This window comes from Orycteropus afer, unplaced genomic scaffold (assembly GCF_000298275.1).
Source record: "Orycteropus afer afer isolate SDZICR_OR568_19922 unplaced genomic scaffold, OryAfe1.0 scaffold00100, whole genome shotgun sequence".
Lineage (NCBI taxonomy): Eukaryota > Metazoa > Chordata > Mammalia > Tubulidentata > Orycteropodidae > Orycteropus > Orycteropus afer.
In genome coordinates this window covers 6,917,350-6,927,060 of record NW_006921687.1, presented here as the reverse complement: position 1 = coordinate 6,927,060, position 9,711 = coordinate 6,917,350, and the positions used below count along the sequence as shown (strand labels likewise).

At 35.7% G+C, this 9,711-nt stretch overlaps 1 protein-coding gene across 1 annotated transcript in view; it reads right to left on the bottom strand.

Annotated features, from left to right (window-relative positions):
* DENND5B (DENN domain containing 5B) overlaps window positions 1-9,711 on the bottom strand; it is a 355,051-nt gene that overhangs the window by 329,503 nt on the left and 15,837 nt on the right. The window lies entirely within an intron of this gene.

The window sequence follows — 9,711 nt, the reverse complement described above, 5'->3', positions numbered from 1 at the left end:
AGAAGAGTATGGAGTAATGGACATTGGGAAGAGGTAACTATGGGGAGGAAGTGGGAGGGGAGCTGTTGCATTGTAAATTTTGGTCAATGACATGAGGCAAAGTATATGTGAACTGCTGTATGGAAAGTGAATTTACTCTGTAAATCTTCACCCAAATCAAAATAAAATTAAAAAAAAAAAAAATTCAGGTGCAAAGCCCAAATAACATCTATTCCTAATTTTTCAGTTTATAGCCATACATCATAAAACTTTATTCATACATTTTTTTTCTATCCAATAAAACTGGATATCTTATTAAAATTTCTCTGAACCAATTATTCCATGAATATAACAAGAAAAATTTCATTATTGATATATAAAAACATATTTTACACAACACTCCAACTCAATCCCCCTTACTCCCTTCCCAAAACCAAAACCACTGCCATTGAGTCAATTCCAATTCATAGCAACCCCCACTGCGTTTCCCAGGCTGTATATCTTTACAGAAGTAGACTACTTCATCTTCCTCCTGCACAACAGCTGATGGGTTTGAACCGATGAGCTTCTTGTTAGCAACCAAATTACCTCACCCACTACACCAAAAGACTGGCTTAAATACAATCAATCTCATGACTAAGAATTGACCATGCATCCATTGAGCAACTGAAAAGTTATTTTAATAATCAAAACTCTGAGGCCCTTGAAACTAGAAACCTCATGAAAGTACACTGATGGTGATTTTTACTAACAAAGTAACAAAATTTCATACTCTCACTAGGAGTGATTAAAGACTCTTGACTGTCATTTACTTAGCATTGTTGAAGCATTATCTGTATGGAGAAAAGAAACTAATGAGCTTGTACCTTTAAGTATTCAATCACCAAAGACACCTTAATTCAATGGTAAATATGTCAATTGGAACAGATGTTTTAACCAGAGGTGAAAAATGAAATGCAAACTTTCTACCGTCCTAATACTGATAATCCTTAAACTGGAAAGACGGGAAAATAATCTGTCTTCAATGTACTCTAGTTGAACACCTACATTATTAGAGGAAATTAAATGATGACAAATTAATTCACTCTTCATAAGTCATTCTTCCCCAACAAACTAAATTCAAACACAAGCTTGAAAACTGGACACAGAATGGAAGACAGAAAAAAAGAGGACAGTGTTACCTAAGCCATATTATATTTCAGAAGCAGCTCCATTAATCTAATTGAAAGTATCAAAAATAATTTTCCATTGGTTAGACCAGTTACCTTCTATCAATTCATTAAGGCATACTGCTTAAGCACATAAAGCAACTAAAACACAAATATTTTATAATTGTCTCCAGGCAAGAAGTGAAAACAAAACAAAATTTTAAAACCCTTTTACGTCCAACAGCTGGTCATTTTTCAGAATTTATGGCACTAATGTATTGTTAGCAGTAAGGATGGGCTACCTACACTTTGTTTCATTGTTCAGCTTAATGAAAGTATAGTGGACATGACATCATTTATCAATACCTGTTTAGCAATTATATTCTTGAGGTTTAATCAGCATTTAAGAATATCAATGAAAAATACACTGACCCATGTGTATTTCACTGTACATAAATTGTATTTCAGTAAAATGTATTTAAAAAGTGAAAAAGAACAGAATCAAAAGAATTTACCAGGAAAAGGATTAGTTCTGTGTTCACTTTGACCTTGAGCTTACTGCCAGATTGGGGGGGGGGGGGAACTAAGAGTTTCATAAGGGAAGAAAAACAGAGATGCAAGTGCAATTCTTCTTTACTGTTCTATTCTCCATTCCTTTAAATATATTTTTTTCCTAAATGTTTTAAATGTTCTTATTGATTCCATCTTAATGTCAGAGTACCCATGATCTATGTTTGGTCTTTTTCCTCTTCTTGATCTACATTCTCTGCCTAAGTGATCTCATCTTGTCTCAAGGGCTTAAATACATCCATGAATTTGTAATTCCAGCTGTCTTCTCCCCTAACTACAGAGTTAGACATCTAACAGTCTACTTGACCAGGATGCCTAAGAGGCATCTGAAACTGAACCCGTCCAAAAATGAATTCTGGATCTGTATCACCCCTCCTCCAACCTATACAACCCAAAGTTTTCCCCACCTAAAGTTAATGGCAACTCCATTTTTCAAGTTGCTCAAGTCAAAATCTTTGTAGTCTGCCTTGATTTTCTGCTCTTAAGGATTGAATTATTTACCTCCAAAATTTGTGCTGGAATCCTAACCCCTGTACCTACAGATCTGACCCTCTTTAGAAATAGGAGTTTTCTTTTGTTATGTTAAAGGTCACACCAGAGTAGGACGGGTCCTAAACCTAATCACCTCTGAGTTATTAAAATAAATAAATAAATAGACAGAGAGACATACACATAGGGGAAAGACGTGTTATAGATAAAGACTCAGAGGGTACACACAACTCTAAGAATTGCCAGTTACTAGATTATCAAACAAAGAAAGACTTCCTTCTACAGCCAACTGCTAAATTTGGACTTCTAGCCTCCTGAGTTTTCAGAAAATAAATTTCTGTTCTTTAAAGCAACCCACTTATGATAATTTATTATGGCATCACTAGGTAATTAAGACACTCCTTTTCTCTCACACCCTACCATTTGGTAATGAAATTCTATTGATTTGATCTTCTAAATATATCCAGAAATTGACCACCTCTTACCACACCCTCTGCTACCACTCTGTTCTGAACTCCCACCGTCTCTTACCTAGATTACTGCAATAGCTTCCTCCCAAGTCTCCCATCTGCCCTTGCATCCTTATAATCTAGTATTAATACAGCTGTCAGAATGATCCTTTTAAAACTAAGTCTGACAGCTCTCCTCTGTTCAAATCCGGCAATGTCTCCCCATCTTCCTGAGAGTAAATGCCAACGTTCTTTCAATAATAAAGGCCCTTCATAATCTGGCCTCTTGTGATTCTTCTGACCACATCTTCTGTTCCTCTTCTCCCTTGTTCCTCCAGTTTCCTTAGGATTCCCTGAACTCGCTAGACAACCACTACAACCCTCACCTGAAGGCCTCCCCTCTACCTGTTCTTTTTGCCTGAAAGGCACTTGCCCCAAATATCTACTTGGTTAATTCCCTTACTTCCCTCAAACCTTTGTTCAAAGATCCCTTCTCAATGAGGTCTACTCTGATCACCCTATTTAATATCACTACTGGTCTCCTCCTTACCTCCACCCCCCAAAAAATGTGACCTCATCTCACATAGCAAAAACTGGGAAAAAGTACTACAACAGAGGGAGTACTACCATGAGGAAATGGAATACCTTAGCTGGAATCTTTAGTCAAGATCCCAGTTATGCTCAGGGACTTGAAAAGAGAATTCTGCATGCAAGGGGTGAAGGATCTACACTCAGAGGCCCTGCTGAGTCACAGATATACAGCTATAGCACATGCAGGTTACAAGTTTCACACAAAAAAATTTTACACATAGCACAGAATTTCCTTACCCCAGGTTCCAGCCATATGCAAATAAACTAAGTAATAATGCCCGTACCAGTTTGTGTCTAAGAAAGGTGCTTAACTGAGGCTTATGCTTACATTTAAGGAAAAAAAAAAAAAACTTATCACCATTTTGAGATGTGATTAGTCAAATCTTACCTCCTAAAGTTCAGTTTTCAAAAAGGACATCTAAAACTTCAATCTGGTTATCAAAACATAAATGACAAATAGAAAAACTTTCCATTTCAAGAAGTGATGAAAAATCAACAATTTATTCAAACATGTACTGAAAGCACTTACCATTTTTCAGGACTGTGACAAGAACCGGTATACACAATGAATAAAATATAGTCCCTTCCCAGAATGTCTCAAGAGCATGGTAACTCCAATCAAAATGAGGTACAAATATCCAACACATAGATATTTTTTTCTTTTTATTACATTTATCAATTATACTGACGACAGCTACATCTTCTGGAAGTTTTCCCTGAAGTTTAAGCTACAACACTTATTCAATAAATGTACAGTGAGCATTTATTATGTGCACGGCACTGTACTAGATGCTGAGGGATTATAAATATGAATACTAGGTTATGGTTACTGAGCGCTTTCTATGTAGCCCAGACGCTGTTGGGCCATGAGATGACTGCACCCTCATGCGAGACATATTCTCTCATCAACCCAAAAACTTTGAGTTAAACATATTCCGGTTTTAGAGAGGACAGACTACGGTTTAAAAAGTTTAAGAAGCAATACTAGCAAATGGCAGAACTGAGATTCAATTCCAGGTATCATGTCTGGGATTGATACTGTTTCTCTCAAGGAGCTTTAAGTCTAGAGAATAGAAAGACATGTTTAGAAAAAATGTTAATATGCCTGACCAGCCCTACCTCATTAGTGCCCAAAAGTCTACTTGACAAATAAAAATGGAAAATTAAATAGCCACGAGTTAAGGCGGCACAATTTTACACTACAGAATTGTTCCCTAAAGGATAAATTTAATTTTCAATAGATGACTTGTACTTGAAAATAATCTGTGTGGTATCAATTTTACTAGAAAAATCAAGTGAATGAAAACAGTTAATTGACTTATTTTGTTTTTTCCTTTTTATTCTGAAAAAGCTGTTCTGCAATAATTTTGATTTAATTACTTCAGTGACAAGACTTAGAATTCTGTCCAACTCATTTCTTCCTAATACATGGAGGCAAAATCTGATGATTTGTAAAACTGCATAGAACTAAATACCACCAAAGCATTTACCTAAAAAACTGTTTTTCACAAATTCTAAATACTTATGTAGAAAAGGCTTCTTTCTTTCTGCCCCAAAGTAAAACTTCTTTTCTGCATTAAGCTTTGGAAGACAGATGGGTAGCCTGCAAGGCCTCCAAATCCTTTGTTTAAAAGGTGGCAAAAGGGTCCTACTGACCATCAAAGTCAGCCAGGTTTCTAGGAAGCACTGACCCCAATAAAGTCATTATGCTTCCTCATCTTCCAAGGCCAGAGCAGACAAAGGAGCCAAAACTCAAAGCAAAAAGTGAAAGCAAGATTAGACTTAAATATTAAAAACCTTATCTTACGTACCTGTGACATAAACAGCCTGTATTTTCTAAAACCGCTGTCATGATGTTAACCTACAAAATTGAGAAGACTGACCCTATTCTATTTTTAAAATGGTAATCTATCATTCAACTAGGTAAAATCTCAGCAGTTGGTATGAACTCAAACTGCCAACTTCCCTTTTAATGATTATCTGAGGGTTCCCTTCCCTTGTAAAACAGGCAGCTAATATAAGAAAATTATATTTTAACTTTGAAGATATTATTAAATAGTGGCAAAAGTTCTTCTTAAAACAGAAGTATGTACAACTAGGTAAATCTCAACTTCCTACAAAAGCAGTCTCATGAGCTTTAAGAGCAGTTTGTAAGATAAATTCTTAAAACCTTTTTTGAATGGTAAATTATAAGCCTAGTATCAATGATTTAAGGTAAGAGATGTAAATTTTTAAAAATAAAAGGATTATTCATGATCTCTTTTGATCTACATTCTAAATGATTTCAAGAGACTGCTGGAAAATTAATAGGAAAGGTACAAATTGCTTTTGTAAACAAAATTAAATTTACTTTATTAATTATATGCTCTCTAAATCAAAAATGAAATTTCTGCAATGCAAATAAACGGTACTATTTGAAGATCAGGAAGAGATTCAAAATTCAGAAATACTTTAAAGCATAAAAAACTACAGTGATGGCTTTAGCCATTGTTTGTTGTTCTCAAATAGTATTACATTATTTAATTTGCTCCACAATTTATTCTCCAAGAGAATGTGAGTATCCAAACTTTTCCTTGAGTATCTTTTTCTTGATTACATGTATAGCATCAAGGAAACAAAACAAGGACAACTACTGCAATCCCAGATTAGTTACTGGATGAAGAGAATATGTGAGCATCTAATGGAAACAAGGCAGGGACTGTCAGAGCCCATAAATATTTTAGAAGAACAATAAAAATGTGTGCCAGATGGGCTGGCTAGCAGCTGACTAACAACTAAATTTCTGACAAAAGCCTAATGTTTCCTTACATAATTTATCAAGCACTTTTCAGTTCCCTTCCACTACCACCCTCTTCTTTCCTTTCTTTCTTTCTTTTTTTTTTTTTCTGAAGAGCAACACTACTATCACTTCTCTTTCATGCTGGGACAATTATTTAAAAAAGAAAAAACAGAAGAAGAAAAGAACACCTGTGTGGCCTGCATTGTTGAGTCTGAAGATGAATATAGGTGTTACTACCAAAACAAAAATGGACAAAGGAAGTGCTACAAAAGCCTAAATAGTCTTTTTTTTTTTTTTTCAAACAAATTAGTTTAAAATAAACACTAGTTGTCAAGGGTTAACAGCAATATAAACACAGATCAACTCTGCCTGGCATGCTGAGGTGAAAGCTCATCTTTCCCATTGGACTCTGGTTCCCGACTACCTCTCCAACCTCATCTTCCACCATACTACCTTATAGTCCTATAGTCCAGATACAAAAGCAACTGGGAATTTGTTCATATACCCAAGATCTTTTAACAATAACATCTGGCTGCTAAGCAAAAAGGTCAGCAGTTTGAACCCACCAGCTGCTCCACAGAAGAAAGATGAGGTAGTCTTCTTCCGTAAAGATTTACAGCCTTGGAAACCCAATTGTGGTCACTATGAGTCAGAATTCACTAGGTGGCAGTAAGTTTGTTTTGTTTTTAGTTTGAACTTGTGTTAAAGATGATAGAAAAATTTGGAAACAGACCGTGGTGATGGCTGCAGAACAGGATGAATGTAATTAATGTCGCTGACATGTATGTGTAAAAAATACTGAAATGGCCAACATTTTGTTACATATGTGTTTTTTTTTTACCAAAACTTTTAAAAAGCATGTCAATTTAAAATAATAATAATAATAATAAAGGACAAAATAAGCTGTCAGTTTAAAAAAAAAAGGGGGGGGGGACATAACCCAAGAGATTGTTTATGAATGTATTGAGGAAGATCCTAAATCCCATCAAAGTATGTGAGGCATAATTATGACAATAAAGATAACAGCTAACATTTATTGAGCAATTAAATCCTGACAGGCTCTGTAGTCAGCACTAGGTATAAATCATCAACCAAGACCAAGTAGTACATCATCAGATTTTTATCAGCCAACTGATATACATACTACTGGAGTAGTATCAGACGATCTAAACATTCTAGGTGCAAAAATCAAACCAGTTGCCATCCAGTCAATTCTGACTCCTGATGACTCCATGTATATCAGAGTAGAACTGTGCTCCACAGGGTTGCTGACAGCTGATTTTTCAGTAGTAGACTGTCAGGTCTTTCTTCCACAGTGCCTCTGGGTGGACTCAAACCTCCAACCTTTTTATCAGCAGCCCTGCACATTAATCAGAATGCCTAAAACCGGTACAAACACTTGCAGACATTCAAAATGACAATGTTGTTGTAAGACGCCGTTTCATCGATTCCAACTCATAGCAACCCTACAAGACAGAGTAGAACTGCCCCCCATAGGGTTTCCTAGGCTTTAATCTTTATAGGAGCAGATCTCCAGGTCTTTTTTCCTGGAGCTGCTGGTGGGTTCAAACCACCAAGCTTTCAACTAGCAGCCCAGTACTTAACCACTGTGCCACCAGGGTGCCTTCAAAGAGGTTACAGACGGTTCTACTCTACACAAGCTCCAAAATGTTAGAGGGTATGGATCACTGACTCATAGGTACAGAACACAGATGCGTTCTAAATGCTCTACTACAGCCTGTCACAAAAACAGCCGTGTTTTAAGCACAAACTGAAGAACTGCAGGAAAAGAGTATTTACTAATAAATGCTGGACAAATTTTCCTAACTTCAAAACAAGTTAGGAAGGTTCACAATTACTCTAAAGAAAAAATGAGAAGATAATGAGGCAGAGGAAATAGAGTACTAGAAACAGAACCACCAGAACGTAATTAAATGCTGACACATTATGAAAAATGCAACTAATGTCACTGAAATTGTACAAACTGTCAAATGTGAACCTAACTTACTGTGTAAATTTCCAGTGAAAACACAGTATTTAAAAAAAAAAAATGTTAAATGTAAGCACACCCTGGAAGTTGCTATATTTTTCTTATGATATTTTTATACTTTATGTTTGAAAACATAGACTTAAAATAACACTTTAATGCACACATACTTAACTCCCTCAACAAGACAGAAAGGAAAAAGGGAGGCACTGTCATCACTAACAAAAATCACAATCATGCCTATAACCTGATAGGTTTAAGAAAGAGAGAGAAATACACCTGCCCTTAAATCAGTTTTTCCAATGACTATGATAAATATCCCTTCTTTGGTATCTTAAGGTATTTTTTTAATATATGAAACTTACAGAAAGTATGTTTTAGGAGGAAAGTCATTTATAAAAGGGGTCAAAAATCCTAACTTCTTTATAGCAACACAGTCTGGGAATTTAAAAGCACTGATAGCCAAAACATAACAAAGCAATCAAAATACTGTCCCCGAACATATTAGTCTACTGCATGGAAAGGGAAACTGCAAGCATTCTCCACGTTTTCTGCAGCTAGTGCCACCACTGATCACGAAATGTTTACACAGAAGACAGAGAAAGGAGCTGTGAGGGCCAAGTGTCAGATCTACTGCTGCTTCTAGATTTAGCCTCCTAAAATATTATTCTCACCCATCAACCTAATGGAGACAACCATATTTTCCATCAGAGGTTTCTTATACCATCTAAACATGTGAGTAAGAATTTAACTTGAAAGCACTGGATTTTGCTTGTTTGTTTTATGTGGTAACAAATCGGATTCTTGTAAGACTAAGAACAAGAGTTTATCTTATTTGTCACTGAATGGCTCATTTAGCTTACTTTCTCTCACTTTCCATCTCATCGTCACTAATGCTATCCCCCTTTTCTTTCCAATAACGATAATAAGAAGAAATTATTATTTTGGTATAAATCTCTGAGTATCAGAGCTACTCCTTTTCTCATTTCACTTTAATTACTGATTGTGTAAAGAATACTGGTCAAAAAATATGCTGCAAGTAGTAAGGATTTAATTTTTATTCCTCAAAGTAAATACCTGACATAGACAACTCCACCTGATATATTCATCTATTCTTCCAATCAGCAATTATTTACTGAGGTCTTTACAAACATCACAAACAATCAGTAGCAATGACTTGGATCAAAAAAAAAAAAAAAAAAAATCTTACTGGGTTTGTTCATTTAACCAGAACCGCTCAATAAAATGGTCATTCTGACTTCTAGCTGTAGTGACCATAAATCAAAACCTTTATCTTAAATTCCACCCCTGTGGGATAACAGGTGACTATTACTTTTAGTGCCTAAGGCACTTGACTGCTAACCAGAAGGCTGGTGGTTCAAACCCACCAGCCACTCCTCGGAAGGAAGATGGGGCAATCTACTTCCGGTGATACTGCCTCGGAAACCCAAGGAGCAGTCGCTATGAGTCGGGTCCGACTCGACGGCAAATAACAACAACAACAACATTACTTTCTTTACACAATCCTGTATTTTCTAGTTTTGAAACTGAAAATATATTATTTTTATAATTCAAAGCTAAAATTTTTAACACAAAGTAAAATGGCAAATATCTTGTCAGATATATTTTACCACAATTAAAAAAAAAAAATTTCAGTGCCTTTTGTTATCTCAAACCAGTAATCTTATTTACCCTCACTCATTAACAAGAAGGTGCCAT